Below are 18,933 nucleotides of genomic sequence, written 5' to 3' on the forward strand. Positions count from 1 at the left end.
TCAATAAAAGGAACAACCCTTGAAAGGACCTTCAAAATTGTATGCTGCCTGCTCCTTCTCTCCCCTGGGACTATGGGTTGTGCTTCTCCTGCAAACAAAACTTCCATCCCTAGTTTGAAGGGCAAGTACAGGAGCAAACTAAAGGTTTCCCAAAAGCCGGGGGGGGGGGGTAGAGAAGGGATAGCAGCATACAAGCGAAGAGAAGCAAATGTGCAGTGCCAAGGTGGTTCATATCGTGCTAAACAATGGGTGGTTGTTACGTCTGAACATGCCCAGTGACTCCAGCTTCTTGGGTCTTCAGAAAGGAATTTATATTCCACTTTGTGTCACTTTTAGGTCAAATTGGGTAACAATCAAAATAGCATCTTTAGAGCACCTTAAAGGGTTCCTGATCAGCCTCCTTTTCTATGAAGCCCAATGCCTGTAATTCTGTATCTCTTAACCATCAGTTTCCATAGTCACATTATCCATGGTCTTATTTTGAGTGTACAGACATGTGCTTTTCCTTAAGCTACTGGTGGTTTTGACACTATGCTAGATTGTAAAAATTAGAAACCACACATTAATATTTCTATTATATACCCTCCCAGAGCATGCACAAACTAGTGCTTTTAGAATAAATCATATAAAGAACAGTTTAACAAACTATAGGAAGGAAAAGAGGTCTCTAACCATAAACTTTTACAGCTTGACAGAAATTATACACAAATGCAAACATCATTAGAACGGCAATAACTGGATGTCAAGACTTTTGGGTCATGGAAATAAAGCAAAATTTGCGATCTGCCATGGGAAACAATCTGGCTTAGGATCAATTCAGACTTTACACACACCCAAAACATGGTTTAGATGTCCAACTGCAACTTCAAGCTACTTTCTTTGTTTTCATTTTCCATTAGTTCACCATTCTTGTATCTAGTGGTAGGTGCCGCCGTACAGAAGCTTTAACTGTGGGTTGTGAAATCAGACATTATGTCCAACTACATCATTAGCACAAAGCATGGTTTGCCAACCTCCTTCAAACCCTGGCTTATGATTCTAGTTTGCAGGCCAGTTGGAAACCATGATGTTATCCATTCAACAGTGGCAGCCCTTCGCATCTCAGATTTCAGTAGTGACCTGTGCAACACCAAACTCTGGCAACCCTGCCTTCCACTGGACTTCATCATTGCAGCACCTCAGAAGCAATGTGCCCAGTGCAACTGAACCAGTCACGCTCCCCTAGATCCACCTTTGCATTCAGTTATCACATCAAAGCAAAGTTAACCATGGTTTGCATGATACTTGAATTGCCACCCATTAAGAAATTAACGTTCTCATATTGGATTAGTTATTTAATGCTAGGGTTACTTGATAAGTTACTTGGTGTGTGTACTTTCAGAATATTATGTCATACTTAATTTTACAGGATATTCATGTCTCATTGCCTCCAGTTACTACTAATGTAACTGCATACCTAAATCAATATTCTAATGCATCTTGACCACAGTTTCATTTCAATTCAACAAAATAATGTAAGCACCCACACACCCTAACAAAAAATCAACTAAGCTGAACTAATAAAAGCAGTAAAAATAAGAAACATAGCAGCCAGTGGTACAAAACAGAAACACATCCCATACCAATCAATGCACTATTTCCTGTTTTCCCCATTACTGTGAAATGGTTTGTTGAAACACCACATGATAACACATTCATAGACCTCTACTAAACTGGGTACTGGTTTGCTGCTATTATTATTATAAAATTATCATTATGTTTAATGTTTTACTGTGTTTTTATGGATGTTAGAAGTTGCCCAGTGTTGCTGAGGCAACCCAGTCAGATGGGTGAGGCACAAATAAAATTATTATTATTATTATTATTATTATTATTATTATTATTATTATTATTATTATTCAGCATGTCTCATTTGTTCTTTAACTATTAACTGCATTAATTCTGTTGGGGGGAGACTGGAAGCACTCCCCCCCCTTCGGCTTCTTCCTTCTGTCTACGTAACAGGTGCAAGGATACAACGGGGAAGGAAAGTTGCGCCATTCTAATGATTATTTTAAAATAGCTCTCAACAACAAAGAGCCAAAATACTAAAAATAGAAAGCCCTTTCAAACGTTAAAGCTGCCTGCTACCTAACAACATAAAACAAGGATTCTAACACAACACACACACACACACACACACACACTCAGTCTGCCAAATACAGGGGCTATATGCAAAGTCTTCCTGCTTGAATACCACTAGTAACTTCTTTCATTTTATGTTTAAAACCAGCTTTACTGAAATATATATATTAAATATCTCCACGAAACCTCCCCCCCCCCAAAGCTATGGGAAGAAACCAAGCATTTCAACAAAGGGATTTTTTGTCAGTGGGGAGAGGGCATTGCTTGTGCCAAGAACACTCTGATCTGTTACAGCAACTTGTTCTGCGGCAGGGCAAGAGGTGAAGCTTTACAAGTCTTTTACCATGACTCTGAATGAAGCGGAAATAAATATAAAGTGTCCATTAGTTTGCCATGGTCGAAGAAAAGCCAGAGCTGAGAGGAGTAAAAAGCCCATCAACATTCCCCAGTGTCAACCTCTTTAATAATCTTCCGTGGGTTTACTCTCCCAGGATTAGCTTTGCAGCTTCATTCACTATTGTTTGCTCAGAAGCACGGCTGGAAAATTCTGTTTTGTTTACTAGGTCCACCAAAAAAGAAATCCTCCCAGCGCTAATAGCCTGAAGATAACATCTACTACAGGAAGAGAGAGAGAGAAGAAGAAAGAAACAGACACTGCATCTTAAAGTCACTAGCAGTGTTTGTTCCTGCTCTCAATCGTATTTGCCTTTAGTATTCCCCATCACTGACTTGGAATTATGTGACATCTATCAAATAGGCATGCTGAAAACATTCTCTGCTCTTAATATCCTGACAGAGAACGGAAGGATAAAAGGGGAGGGGGAGCCTAGCAAGGCGTTTATCAATAGAAAGCTGGCAAAACCCCTGGTGCTTCTAATTCAATCCTACACTTACTACTGCAGGCTCAGCTATTTCCTCTTTGAACTACGCTGAACTTACCCAACTGAAACCATATGTACTCCAATAATTCTGAATGCAGAATGCTGGGAGGAAGGGGAGATAACCTTAGGAGCGGGTGATGAAATTGCATTGCTCTAGAACTGTTAAATCATTTCTGGTTAAGCAACATAGTGCGGAGGCAGGAGCATGAATGCCAAAAGCTGCTTTAAAGATAAAGGGACCCCTGACTATTAGGTCCAGTCATGGCTGACTCAGGGGTTGCAGCACTCATCTCGCTTTATTGGCTGAGGGAGCCGGCGTACAGCTTCCAGGTCACGTGGCCAGCATGACTAAGCCGCTTCTGGCAAACCAGAGCAGCGCACGGAAATGCCGTTTACCTTCCCGCCGGAGCGGTACCTATTTATCTTACTTGTACTTTGACGTGCTTTCAAACTGCTAGGTTGGCAGGAGCAGGGACTGAACAAGAGGAGCTCACCCCGTGGTGGGGATTTGAACCACCAACCTTCTGATCAGCAAGTCGCAGGCTCTGTGGTTTAACCCACAGCACCACCCGCTTCTGGTCCATCAAGCCTGGTGCTGTCTACTCTGAATGGCAGTAGTTTTCCAAGCTGTCAGACAGAGATATACAACTTGAGAAAATTGTATATAGTGCTCAGCCACTAACCTACGGGCCCTTCATGACACACTTCACTTTACCACACTTTACCCCAAAGCCCTGTACAAAATGACGCAAATGATTTCGGTGAAGCACAGCCTGCTCAAAGCCTTCAACCATTGTTGATGTGCCAGGAAAGGTTGGAGGAAGGATGTCAACTAGCAGGCTCCTGGAATGAAAACACCAAGTTCAGCAACAGTTTTCTATTTGCAGATTACCACAATTGCAGTGTTGTAAAAGCTTCCAGCCTGCCGCTGAAAATAATTAGAAGTTCTTTAAAGGCCACAATGAAATGAGCAGTATATTATGTAGTCATTGTTTATTCCACTAAATGACCAGAAACGTCCGTTTTAAGAAATTGAGAACTTGCTGTGCTAGCTCTCTCCATATATCTCTCTCACACACCCCTTGAACTCATGTGTATGCTAGTAACCTTTCTGCTCCTGGAATGCTTTAAATACAAATTGGTTGTTTCTGTTGCTCTAATAAATGGGTGGCAAAAAGGCTTGATGCAGTTAAGAATGAGCCAGCTAACTGTGGATCGCTCTTGAAATCAAAGTCAGTGAAAGCTCGTGTATAAGGTATCTCTGAAGGCAAAGAGCTATGGAAAAACAGCAAAGGGGAATGTATGGGGGCAGGTTAAAAGTTACACGCCAAAGCAAAGGTAAGAAGTGGTACCTCAGGTTACATACGCTTCAAGTAACAAACTCCGCTAACCCAGAAATAATACCTCGGGTTAAGAACTTTGCTTCAGGATGAGAACAGAAATCGTGCTCCGGCGGTGCAACAGCAGCAGGAGGCCCCATTAGCTAAAGTGGTGCTTCCGGTTAAGAACAATTTCAGGTTAAGAACGGACCTCCGGAACGAATTAAGTACTTAAACCGAGGTACCACTGTATGCTGTATCTAGACGGATTAGAAGATGAAGGGTGAAACTATCCTTTTTCAAGTAGACATGGCCTTTATTTAAGCCATCTACTTTTCCAATGCTCAAAGCAGTTTTAACTATATTTAAAACATCAAAATATTAAAACCCAATAATTTTTAACTGGTGGCATGAGGTCCTTGGCCTCCGCTTCTCATCTACATGTTTGTGGTTGGGGAGTTCTATTTCCTTCCCCAAGAAAACCTCTAATTTCCCGGAGATTATAAACACATATTTTTTAAAAAATAAATGTAATTTGTTCAAAAGAAACATGAGATATTTAAAAAATGCTTGATATATTCATGAACCTCTGGGGCCTAGAAGACACTTGAGGGCATTATCTTGGTGCTAGGGCAGCCTTCCCCAACCTGGTGCCCTCCAAAGGTTTTTGTCTACAGAGGTAAGCAGCAGGTTGTATAGGTAAGGCAAGAGGTTTAATCTTCTTTAAAGTTACAGATATAAATCCAACTTGTACAGAATCAAGAATGAAGATAATTATGGTGCTCAGTCTGAAGAATGGAGCCAATTACAGTGGTACCTCAGGTTAAGAACTTAATTTGTTCCGGAGGTCCGTTCTTAATCTGAAACTGTTCTTAACCTGAAGCACCACTTTAGCTAATGGGGCCTCCTGCTGCTGCCGGAGCCCGATTTCTGTTCTCATCCTGAAGCAAAGTTCTTAACCTGAAGAACTATTTCTGGGTTAACGGAGTCTGTAACCTGAAGCCTATGTAACCTGAAGAATATGTAACCCAAGGTACCACTGTATTCAATAACTTATTTTCATGAAATATCACATTGTTAAAAGTAAACACCAGCCCATGGGTAATTTATAAATATTTACGGAAACCTGCATACATAGGCACCGCCCCACCCCCAGGTTTAGACTCAATATCGTGCTCTACAGGCTGGGCATTACTATTAGATTATACCAGATATTCTACATTCCATTCTCCCTTGCAATGCTTGGAAGGGCTGCAGCCAACTAGCTTGACTTGAAGAACTGTGACATGGATACTTTTTCGTTTATTCATTTGATGATAGGAAGCCATAGTTTAGTTTGAAACTTGATATGTTGATTGACTGATACTATTTCTATGCCATTTTTTATGCAAATAAATCCCAAAGCGGCTTACAAACAAAAGATAAGAATACTGCATAAATAGTCTAGAATACTTAACAAATCATCGGCAAAACAATCACAAATCACAGATAAAACAATTACCATCTATGTTGCACTATCAACTAAACAACTAAAAAATAAGCTAAACATCACAGTTACACCAAAAACCCTATTATAGGATTCACAAAGTACTACAGCATTCATATCTATAAAACAATATTAACGTTAACAAAATAGCAACAAAACAAACAAACAAAGCCCTGTTGAATTTGTACACATGCTCTCTCCTCAAGAGATTGCACTAATATTTTTATTAAAAAATTAACAGGAGCAATATCAGTTAGTATCATGAACAGAACAAAATCCTCAATTTTTCTTTGCCGTGGCAAAATCGCCATATTTGAATAGTCTTTCCAACACAACATCCAACTGCACAAACTCCTTTCACTTGGCTACAAGTGCCTCCTCAGAAAATGAAGACATTCAGCATTCATAGAACATTGAAATACTTTCACAGCTAGCACTACAATACCTTATGATCTTGAATATTTCAGAATAAAAAAAGGGGGGAACGACAAAATTTTAGATTTGAACAAGGCATTCCTTTCCTTGTTCAAGCCTCAGATATTCTTTTGTCAACATTTTTGCCTTCTGTTTCTTTTGGCCATACTTTCCACAGAGCATGCATAGCTCTATTCTTACCAAGTCAAAACCAGGCAGTATTCCATTTTCCATCATTTAAAGAGAGAAATGTGGCCACTCGTGACATTTAAAGATAATGAAAGGTATGGCTTTTGTTTGTTGGTGGGGGCGACTTCCTCAGCTATAGGAGGCATAACAGTGGTGCAGAGGTGAAGGCTTATGGAAAAGCTAAAGAGAAATGCACTATGAACTCTTCCCCCCCCCCCAAGATGTCCCAGCTGTGAATACCACTCTTGTCTGTGCTGGAATACATTTAATCACATGTTTATACAACCATCTTAACAGCCCAGAATAACACAATGCATGTGCTCTAAAGTAACTGTTGCACTTTGGACATTTCAGTCCCATGGCAGAAACCAGATCTAGCCGACTCAAATTTATCATATACATTCCTTGCGTGAGTTTTAATGCATTAAGGTACTTCCAAGACAGAATTTCTTTTTTTGAAAAAGCTGAAATGGAACGCATGTGGTACAGCATATTCTGATCATTAGTAAGGTCTAGAAACGCAACCTTTTCATCTCCCTCCTTCAAAACTCTGGACATGAATTCTGCCTTCACAATTCCAGCAAAGCAAGCCAACACACAGATGGGACTGAGCACTGGGCTATGGGATCAGCTGCCTCAGGGAAGGAGATCTGCTGTAATAGCCAGGAAAGCTAAATCTGTAAATGAGACTTCTCCCTTTCCGCATGGTTTGAAAAATCCTTGGGGTTCTATATAATCTAAAAATCTTAAGGACACATACTGTACTGAAGATGTACTTTGTATCTTGCAAGCAGCAGCCATTGAGGCAACGTGGGTGGGGCTCCATTGCTCTCTTGGCTTCCCAACACAGCGGGTTGCTGGAACCTACCAATAGGGAAAGGGTAGGGGGGCAAGGTGAGCTCCCTAGGGGGCAGCAGGAGTGTTGAATTCACTCTACTGTCAGCTGCTGCATTGTGACAAGCTCCTCATGCCTTGCTTTTCCACACTCTCTCTCTTGGTAAGAGTTAGGAATCCACTGTGTTAGGAAGCCAAAAAAGCAAATGGACTTCCGTCCACGCTGCCTCACCAGCTGCTACTTTGTTTTGTCAACCTTCAGGAAATAATTTATTTTGGCTTCAGATCAGAGGGTTGGGCTAGAAATGGTTTTTTCCCAGTTCTGTACTTCTATAATCTCAACAAGTTCAGGGTGGGCATCAGAAGTTATTCATAGTAATTTGTCTTTTTCTTTACCCTTTGCATACTTGCAATGTACTATACTACATAGCTGCAATGTACTTTGACAATTCCCCCCCCCCATATGTGCTAACATTCTGCCAAAAATGTTCATAAATTTGCTGTTTGTCCTTCAGCTTACAACACATTTAATATTTGCAAGAAACAACAAAATTGTCAAATGCCCCTAACAGTTAAAACAATATTTTCCAGTTACAGATAGGTAGCCGTGTTGGTCTGCCATAGTCAAAACAAAACAAAAAAATTCCTTCCAGTAGCACCTTAAAGACCAACTAAGTTAGTTCTTGGTATGAGCTTTCGTGTGCATGCACACTTCAAATATTTTCCAGGTTACACTGCATTGCAGACAGAAAACAGGATTAAGTTTCTTCACTGATGTGCTGCTTTAAAACAAGTCAGCAAAAGAACTCAAAGGTGTAGAATAGGGAACTGGAAGATATCATACAGTCTAAAGAATGGGAAACTGCTTTAAAATCTATATGAAATGTTTCCGTAAACTTGAATTTGAGAATCAATCAATCAATCTTTATTACGGTCCAGAGAATTAAAATTTTAAGTACACTGGACCTCACAATGTCTGTATAGCAAGGCAATGCCTAAGACAGATAGATGCTGAAGTGTAATAATGACAATGGCTTATTTAGACACATTTTGCAGGCTTGTCCAGTGATAAAATATTTTTGGTCTCAAATTATCTGCCTCAATACATCAGGAGGTGTTTATTGTAATAGCTATGTTGACATTTTCATCTGACATGAAAATTCTTGACACAACCAAGAATTGCTAGATTTTGAGCAGCACGTGCATAATGAAACGTATGCTTTTTACAGAAATTCCAGCCCCTACCAAATTTTTGGATATATGTCAAGGACTATCCATAAGGGTCCGTTTATATTGCTGTGGCTCCATGCAATCACCTCAGCTGTGTGCATTCGTATTGTCAGATGCACACTTTACCAGCTATGTGGAAAGTTTTCAGGTACAAAAATATTATACCTGTGCACAATCCAGGTAGAACAAAAACACAATTTTTTACTCATTACATTTATGTGCATTGATAAACATATGTATATTTCACACAACACACCCCACATATATCTCTGAGCAATGACATGCACGAGCCTAAGATCATCATGAAGAAACAGCCACGTAGGTGTGAACTATCCCTCTGCCTTAAGCTTACTTCCTTCAAGTATTTCCCCCTATACCGCAGGACATAAACATTTGTACATTCTTGTACACAACTGACATTACAAAAACTGTCCACGGTATTTCTACATTTATGCTAGTACCATGTTTTCCAGTTTCCTCTTGGCTTCATCTGAAACTACAGTCAGAATTGCACATCATTGCCAAGACCTGTAAAGTTCCCCAATGGCAACATTTAAAGGAATCACTGAAGTTTTTGGTCAAAAACATCAACTTCTGTAAGACTGCCTGGGGAGGAATAGGCTTCGGTTTAAAATATCCAGTTTTGTTTCATATAAATAGATCTGTCAGCAGAGATGTAAATAACTTAACAGCCACTGCTTATAGGGGACCAGCAAGGTTTGGTGCCTTGTGTCTGAAAGATACCAAGAGAGCTTAAGTCCACAAATAAATTATTATACAACTAGTCTGTCTGCAGGGCCCACCCAAGAAAGTAAACAATCTACTTTTGTTGACTTCAAACTCGGCTAGAAATTTAAGCTTGAAAAACAGAGAGGAGTAACAAAATATAGAACACTTCCTCTGTCCCACTCTTTCCTCTCATCAGGAAGCCCTGTACAAAGGTAGCATGGCATTCAGACCAAGATAAGTTGAGTATACTTATTTACATCTCACTTGTCTAAATAATGTACAGGCTACAATAGATGATAATTCAGACTGTACACGCTAAAAAGGATGAAAATATATCCCCCTCCACTTTTGGTTCAAAGCTCTAAGTTATTGTGGTCCTCTCCCTTATTCCTCAGTGTAGAGGGTTACCACACCTGGGAAGCACTTCTATCTACCACTGTTGATTCACCAGTTGTGTGTGGAGGTTCCTATTTTACTCTCACTCCCAGCATAGTACATACTGTATATTTCAAAACATTCTAATTGCTGGCACCATGTATCTATACTATGCTGTTTACCGACAACTTAAACTATGACCCAGTAACTGAAGCACCTTAGATGTGTTACAAAAGCAGCCAGGCTCACTTTATAAGCAAACAAAAGTAAAAAAGTTTTCCTTTATTTATTATTGACTATAAGGAATAAGAAAGTAAATACTGTTACTGTTTCTAGAAGACTTGTGATCATTTTTATAAAGTTACTGTTATTATAAATAGCAGTTACTTTCCAATGCAGAAGCTTCCATAAGGGTGGCACTTAAAATTCGTATTTCCTCTCCCTATCAAAATTATGTGCCAATTACCCTTTCCCCACCCAGTCAATCTCGCCACCACCAGTGAAAGAAAACATTTGCTAGTTTTCCCTGAGTCAAGCTTGCAGGCAGTTCCCTCTCTGGTCAGCTCCAGAAACTCCTTGCTGAACTCTTCCTCACTGCTCACCAGCATTTGATGGACTCTTTGTGGATATTTGGCTTAAGGCAGGGATTCAGCTCTTTGGGAGCAGGCTATACCTCTAGGTTTTCCTTAGCTTCAGTAACCTCTACCTGCCTGAGCTCCAGGCTTCTCTTCCAGATTCTTCTTCTTCTGGTCCACAGTCTTAGCAGTCGCACTCTCCTGAACAGTGGCAAAACTGGCCTTTTTATGTTCCACCCAGTCTACCCTTCAACTACTCATGTCTGAATGGCACTGAATTCTCTCCCCTCATTGGACCATTTTTTCCCGTCCAGTGAGTGACAAAGAGCTTCAATCCAGCAGGCCAATCATAAGCAGAATTTTACTCAGTATAAAAAGAACCCAGCTTTTCCCAGCCCAGTCTTATGCAAGTAACTGCCACATGCCAGCCGCCATTGGAAACTTAACCCTTCACATAACTCCTCAAACATAATTAACACTTATACAGTGGTACCTCAGGTTAAGAACTTAATTCGTTCTGGAGGTCTGTTCTTAACCTGAAACTGTTCTTAACCTGAAGACCACTTTAGCTAATGGGGCCTCCTGCTGCTGCCGCCGTGCCGCCACTGCACGATTTCTGTTCTCATCCTGAAGCAAAGTTCTTAATCCGAGGTAATATTTCTGGGTTAGCGGAGTCTGTAACCTGAAGCGTATGTAACCCGAGGTGCCACTGTATATGTAAAGCAAACCCAGTCTCAGTGAACACATTATAAAGGGTAATTTCTCCACACCCCTGTATGCTCACAATTATTCAGGCGTCTACACACAAACTAGATGTACTACTCTTTCTTGCACCTACAGTGGAAGATGGGGGTCATGTGAACCTGACGCTCTCCCAGCCTCTTTCCTGTAACAATAAACCATGGTTTATCATAATGTCCTGCGGCCAAAGTCTGTTGCAAGATTTATTAGGACAAGTCCTTCCCATCTTTCTTCAGATGAACCTCCAAGATGAAGTCAGCAAGGGTATAAGGATATCTGCTCCTGCATTTAGAAGATTAATGCATTAAAATGTTTTCAAAATGTAGTAAAAGTGTGGGAAAGATTTTGTGTCAGTTGGACTGCAGTTACGAATGCCAAACAATGGCACTTTTCAGAAGCAATAAGAATGCTTTCCTTGGCCACAATGCAATTTTAAGATGTAAAACATATGCATCCCAAGAGTCATGTCTATGGCCCCATGTAGGTACATTACATGTGCTCCCACTCTACTGCTGGTCCCCTGGAACTGACATTCTAACCGTTGAAAGGCACGTATGGGGGGGGGGGGCGAGAGAGTCTAGAATATCTTACACGCTATTTCTCCAAACCTTTACTAGAACTATGCTTATCTTGGTCACTTGCCCAGTTTTAGCAGCAAAGTTGTTTTACTCTGATTTACCTTCATTAGTCACACTAGAACTCTGCAACCATCCCTCTGATGGAGAGATAAAAATGGAACCTATAAAGTGAAGATCTAGGTTTCAATTATACAAATAGCTCAGTTGGTAGAGCATGAGACCTCTTAATCTCAGGGTTGTGGATTTGAGCCCCACACTGGGCAAAAGACTCCTGAATTGCAGGACTGGACTATTCACCCTTATGGCTCCTTCCAAATCTACAATTCTGATGATTCTATAACACAAGAAGGTGGTCACCTCAGCAAGACTAGGTTTAGTGTAAATAACACTCAAAAATGCTTATTTAACCAAGCAGAACTATCAATTTATGCAGTAGTGTCTTCCCCTGCATAGGGAATTTTTAATGTTTAATGTCTTATTGTGGTTTAATTTGTTGGAAGTTGCTCAGAGTGGCTGGGGTAACCCCGTCAGATGGGCGGCATATAAACAACAACAATTATTATTATCAAGCGACTTCATCAACACACTCCATAAGTTTGTTAGACAGAGCTGTCAGCATTTAACTGCTTTAGAATAAAGCAAGATGCACACCTCTTAATAAATAAATTTAATCTTATTATTTTTCCACAAGAGAGCTCTTCAGTTAGTACAATTTTTAGGTAAGAGAGGGGAAAGAAGAAGAGGTGCCTCCATTAAGCTCTGGATCCTGGTTTCCCCTACTACCAGGTCTATGGTTTGGAGGAGCAGGACACCAGAGCTTCCACAGCTGGGAGCCACAGTTTGGGACTCTGTCCTACCAGGCAAGCTAGAGCCTGGTAGGATCAGTGCCAGCTCCACCAGTCACACCAGGAGCACAGGTGCTCAGCAGATGTTTCTGATCTGTTCTTCCTCTCCTACTCCTATCTCTAACTCAAAATAATCAGGCATATTAATTCTCACATTGAAAGGAGAGGAGGAGTAGGCTAAGGCAGTCATGAAACCACTACAGTTAAGAAATTGCATGGTGGGTATCCAGTTCTGAAAGTGCATCTTATGCGGATTGTGCACAAAACAATATAGCACTTTCAGACTTCAAACACATGACTGTATTGATAAGCTCTTTGTAAGCTGTTTAGTGACCACTGGAATGCTGGTTTTTGAAACTAAAGCAATGTGACAGGGCAGAGATCTGCTTCATATTTTCAGCATTCCGGAATGACTTCAGATATGAGCAAAGTAAACCTTTCAAAGCCAGTGTTCCAGGGGGCCATCTTCCCAGGTATCTGAAGCAAGTAGGTTTGGTGCAAAATTTCATAATGTAGAATCAGAAGTGCAAACAAACTTGTGCACTTTGGAAATGCTGGGCCAATTAGGAACCAAACCAACCTCTGCCCAGGAATTTGGTTTGTAAGTAGTTTGGCTGAGCTCCAGCTACCCCCAGCATTCTTGGGCTTCAACTTCTATTCTTGTCCACACTTAACTTGCAAAGGAGAAGTGAAGAACTAGCTACAGTGAAAGCTGAGGACAACAATTTCTCCTTTTTTTGCTTCCTATCATGCTTAGCAGCTCTCCCTTGCAGCCAAGAACACTGAGATTTGTAGTTTTAAATCCTCCTGGCTGACTCCACACATCCTACTGTGTCCGAGCCTTCCCCAATAATCACCCATAAGTAGAATTTTGGGAAATAAAATGGGGGAAATTCCATGAATGCTACCCTAAGCTCCTTGGCAAAAGGATGAAATTCAACCGATAAATAAAAAATAACAATCTGCTGTTTAGTGGAACATTTGCCCATGTTTTATTTTTCTTTTCTTTGAGATGGTTATGCCCCCACTTCTTCAGTGCAAAATACATAGTTTTTAAAATAATAAAAATAACAACAACCTAGGAAATACAAGTACACCCTTCCCACTGCTTTACAAATTCCATCCCCATTGTGGGGACAGCCAAGCATATCATGCAGCTATGGCACTGAACATGGTCGCGCAAAGCTTTAAGCCACATTTGCATAGGTGAAAAAATATTAGGAAAGAGCATGCATTTAACTTTCTGAGGTTCAGTACAAGACATGGAAGATTCTACTCCCATTCTTTTAACATAAGAACCACCATGCTGGATCAGGAAAAAAGGGTCATCAAGTTAAGCATTCTGATTCTCAGGTGCCTTTGGGAAACCCACAAACATGAGAGCATCAGCCCTCACCCAGGGATTCTTCCTCAGATGCTGGTTGTCAGAAGCACGCTGCCTCTGAATCTGGAAGCAGCATATAAGTAGTCATGGCTAATAAATGGCTTTAAAAGAAATTAAGACAAATTCATGGGGCGTAAGTCTCACAGTGCAATCTAGGCATGCTTACTCAGAAGGAAGCTTTACTGCATTCAACAGTACAGTACTTACTACAAGGGTACGTGTGTATAGGACTGAAACCTATTGGCCACCAAAGTTCTCCCATGCTTGGCGAAAAGCAAGGCAATCTCCCTCTCACAAGATTAACTTTGGAAAGGGTAAAATGTCTGGAACCCATTTTTGATGGGATACTTAAATTTGCATATGTGAAACAGTTCATGTTAAAGTGGTCTACAAAATTTCACCCATGTGTCAAGATTAATCTTGAATCAGTTTTATTAATTCCTCTCCTTAAATTTGTGAAAATATTCAACTTATTCTATCTGTGCATGCATGTTAACTTTAAAGGTTATCCAAAAAACACAAACTAGTTTTCTACAGTTTGATCTGTTTAACCCAAATGCAAACCAAAAAACAGGTACAATGACACAAGAGCCTGCCTTAAAGTATGTCGTACATCAAGAGGGAGGGAAGGGTAGCAAAGGAGGAATTGGCTGGTGGTTAAAATATCACTGGTAGGAAAAGCAGGGTTGAAAAGGTCTTTGAAAGTATGGCATACTTTATGGACGGTCCTTAGTCATTGCAGCATAACTGCTAAAAGACCTCTCACACACTACAACCATTTAAGTTGCTTCCAACTCTTGATACACTAGGATTTTGTAGTTATGCACATGAATACGATTTTCAATAACGTCTGCATAAGCAGTTAGGGCTGGACTTCCAGTGGAAGAGTTTTTTGTTGTTGGCCCATTGCACAACTTCACACTGCAAATTTTATTGGTTATATTTTAATCTATTATACAAGAACCAGGAACAGCAATTATGAGCCTAATATACACTCCTAGAGGGAGTTTTAAGGCAGGATAACGGCCAACTCTTAGTAACATTACTGTAATTTGGTCGTGAAGGGAGTAGTTGAACTTCTTATAGCAGCTGGCTAAAAATGACCCCATGAGCTGTAATGGGATAATAAACCTGCTAATTGTAATCAGACAAGAGAGTGCAGTCGGAGCACAATAAACCCTCAGCATAACAAAAAGGCAGGTTATCTTGAAATGACAATCCAAAAGGTGCTACCCACAAAAACTGTTGGACTGCAGAAACATTTGTGAGCCAATTTCCCTAGGAAGAATTACAGTTCACTATCTAAACAATATATCACATCACACAAGCAGGGAAGAGCAAGAGCATTGAGAGGGAGGGAAGAAGACTCACTTCTTCACACCCTAATGTTCCATGCTATCTTCCACATCTCCTAAAGGGAATGGGTGTCAAAGGGAAGTAGTGGCCTTGCTCCTTCTTTCAGGAGCCCAATCCCACCCTGATTGATCTGCCCCACTCACTGGAATTTATGGGTGAGTTGGTATTGGGGAGGAAAAGCAAACCCCTTGGTGAGTTCCAAGGGCAAAACCCAGCTCTACCCCAGAGCAATTGTGGGGCCATAGCTTGAGCACAAAATAAGGCAACAGGCAAATTCCTTGGGTGTTCACCTTGGTGCTGCAACAACCAACCTCCTTTGCTCCATGAGCGCCTTCACAGAACAGGACACTTGGATTCCAATAATAAGGTTATCTGCTACATGGATTCTGGGTTTCAGAACTCTTATTTGATTAATTACTCTTCTACTTCCGACCCCAACACAGTTCTCTTTCACCATCTTCCAACTGTGCCCTTTTGCACATTCTCTCACTATCCCTCCTTTCACCCAAACGTAATCTGCAAAAATTGATATTCCATAGTACAAAAGTTCAATATAATTCCTTTATTCCATATCACTTTAGCAAACAAGCCATGTTGTTGCATCATTGCAGTTATTGTTCAAAGAGATTTCAAGACGTAGATAAGAGGAGCTATATTTTTTATGAGTCTACCTTCCACTAAACTAAATTAAAATTTTAATTCACCTATGAATTTCCAGTACATGATAAAACAGAGAGTTAGTAATTATGTTTGGAGATTAAAAAAAAGAAGAGTTATAATGGAAAATAGTATTTCTACATATGACCAGTAACCAAAGAACTCCCACACACTTATTCATTATCTCTCTCACACACAGTCTCTTTCCCTCACTTACTTACATGCATGAAAAGTTGACAACCTCTAACATTCCCAATATTGCATTATTATTCAACTTGATCCTGCTCCACATCAACTAATAAGAAGGTCTAATGAAATAAACAACCCAAATACATTACAGATTTTAATTTTCTTTTTACCAATTGATGCATTAATTTTAAATTAGGCATTTTACTGCAGTTTCATTACAATCTATCATTTTCCATCAAAAAATACAAAAAGTGGGTTATTCCTAAACTTTAAATACAGCTCTGAAATATATTTTACAGATTTCATATACTGTGTGCACTACTGCGGAGTTGGGTCAGGTGACATAAATATATCCCACTCTGGAAAAGATATCCCTTTTCCCTAACCCAGAAAAAAAAGTCTGAGAGAAAAAATGGCAATAGTAACAAATCATCAAAGCCTAAACAAAATTATTTTTTGTTTCACCTTCAGCATACCCCTTTGGTTTGAATTTCATAGAATATTTATTCTCTTGAGTGATTGGAATATAGAAGCGTCATGACCCCCCAACCTCTCTGGAATCTACACAGACTCTGAGAAATGACATAAATAAACATTTAAGCCAAGCCAACTGAAAAGTGTTGCTTTGTAATGCCCCTTAACTTCAGAGGGGCTACAAATAACAGGTGACTGGAAATGACCTCTTCCTCCCAAAAAGTGTAATAATTTTTATCAAAATTATTCTTAATTGCAACAAGCAAAAAATGCTCCCAGACACTGAAAGTAAAGGGATATGCTCTATGGCAACCATTCATAAAGTTTTTAATTTACGAGGTTCTTACTCAAGTGCCCCAAAACTGCACATCCTAAATCTGTCAAAGAAAAAGTAATAGTGTAAGGACTATTCTTTTAAGGGGAAAATGCTGTTCCAAACTATCTTTCTTCCAGAATAGATTCTAGTACTTTCAACCATACAGTTCCACCACACAGTTTCAAATACTTTATCATGCACTTCCAATTATACTAAAAGCTGTGCAATATATACAAAAAAGTTATGCCTCTGTGCAAACAGTTCAGAATTTGGAACATATTGGCTTTGTTCATGCTTCATGGTATGACATAGTATAAAACAAATAATGGTTTACTTTGAATGAATGAGCAAGTGTGCTGGTGCATCATTAAGCATTGTTTATTTTCCCCTTCCCATACCTTTTTTCTTCCTTCCATTTCATTTCCCTCTTCTTTTCCTGCTCATTTTGTTTTCTCAAACAAGTTATCTGTAGGTTTGAATAGAGAGAAGACTGAAAGTATAAGGAATGCTCCTGTTCACTGTTCCAGCTAGCCAGCCTTGCCATCTTCCATTCCATCTCTCACCCAGTTTTCATTTTTTCTTGTTGCCCCTCCAGAGTCAACCATCATTCTGTTCCCAATGAACATGTTCAGTCCTTATTGGACTATTTGGGGACTCCCCCCCCCCCGGTTCTTTCTGTTAGAATTCCTGCTCCGTGATTGCAGTCATGGGATTGTTGTCTATCACATGACAGTGAATGTTTTGACTCCACAGAGTGGGAAGTGACGGAGACAGGATGTTTGTGTTACTGTGTTCCATGAAGTGGGACTATTATCCTTTGTTCTTTCTCTTTGCTGTCTGATGCTAGATAGAGAGGGAGCCATGTTGCAGTGCTCCGTGTGTGTTTATATGTAAATAAAGTAGATTAGCCAAAATGCTGAGTTGCTGAGTTCTGTTGCACAAGCTGCGAAGACTGCAGATCCCTAAGTGTGCCGATATCTGTTGGCATTGGTCGCTGTGTTGTTCGGGCAGAAGAAAGCTTTTGAAGCTCCCAAATGATCGACCAGGAGGGAGGGAACATGCCAGTTGGGCATGTGTCTCTACCAGGGTCCTACTCGAGTGTAGGATGAGCTCCTGACACTTTCCCCTACAGCATTGGGAGTTTGGGGGGGGGGGTGACTTCTGCAAACCTTGTAGTTTATCCAACCTACCAATATCTCCATGGTGTGTTAGGATGGTGCCATTTTGTCTACATAAGGGACCAGCACCAGAAACAGAAGGGATGCCATTAAGATAAGACTGGTGGAAGAAAACAATGCATACAAAATTGCATCAAGCAATCCTACTGATTTCTACTTTACATTTACAATTTTAATATAATATAATAATTTCAAAAGGCCAGAAAACCTAGTACTAATTAATCTAATTTTTCATTAAAATATTCCTAATCTATTCCATGCTATTAAATACTTCATTTTCATATCCTTCTCACAAATCCTAAACTTGCCTCCCTACTTCCTCCTCAGTCTTTCGACAGATGAATCGACTTATTTCTATCAACTCTCCAAGACCCCCCTTTCCTGTCTCAAATCACTAACCAAAACCATCAGTATGTTTGTCTTTTCCCATCTGATGCACTCTAACCAGCTCCCCCTCTCTTATCTTTTTCCTCCCCAAGTAATCATCTCCTTTTTCCTTCTCCCACATTTCAGCTGCAGCCTTTCCTCTCACCACTCCACATTCATTCCGCTCTCTCCCCCACGTTCTCACTGCATGCCTTTCCACCTACCTTAAGCCACTCTGCATAACTTCTCATTACTTCCTCCCCAGAGATAAATGCAGACACTGCAGCCCACACTACATCCTAAAAAAAGTATTAACTGACTAGGCAACACTTGCATATTTCTAGATTTTAAAACTAGATAAACATAATAATGCAACATGAGCAAGTAGTAGTTAAGTGAAGATGAAGTTTGCAATTTAGAATAGGAAACTGAGTGTTTTTTCAAATGTATTTTTTTAATCAGATGGTTCTGATTAATTATGTTTTAGGTGTTGAAGGATTAGCTGTATAATAATCTTAGCATAGAATGATCCAAGAACGGAAATGGGATGAGAGAAACAGATCCTTTTGCTAGAAAAATGGATGCTAAATTGCATGGTTTTCACTGATTATGCAGTGATGGAGAGGGGATCTTTGGTATTTCCAGGGAGATTGGGTGAAAAAGAAATAAGATGGAGTATTAATTTATTTCCCA

The 18,933-nt window shown here is 40.1% G+C and overlaps 1 protein-coding gene across 1 annotated transcript in view; it reads right to left on the bottom strand.

Annotated features, from left to right (window-relative positions):
* B3GNTL1 (UDP-GlcNAc:betaGal beta-1,3-N-acetylglucosaminyltransferase like 1) overlaps window positions 1–18,483 on the bottom strand; it is a 94,359-nt gene extending 75,876 nt beyond the window's left edge. Inside the window, exon 1 of the mRNA XM_081895762.1 lies at window positions 18,465–18,483. The gene's annotated coding sequence lies outside the window, so the exon portion shown is untranslated. The remainder of the gene's footprint in view (window positions 1–18,464) is intronic.
* Window positions 18,484–18,933: the final 450 nt, after the last annotated feature.

Source organism: Podarcis melisellensis, assembly GCF_964234715.1.
Source record: "Podarcis melisellensis genome assembly, chromosome: 2".
Taxonomy (NCBI): Eukaryota; Metazoa; Chordata; class Lepidosauria; order Squamata; family Lacertidae; genus Podarcis; species Podarcis melisellensis.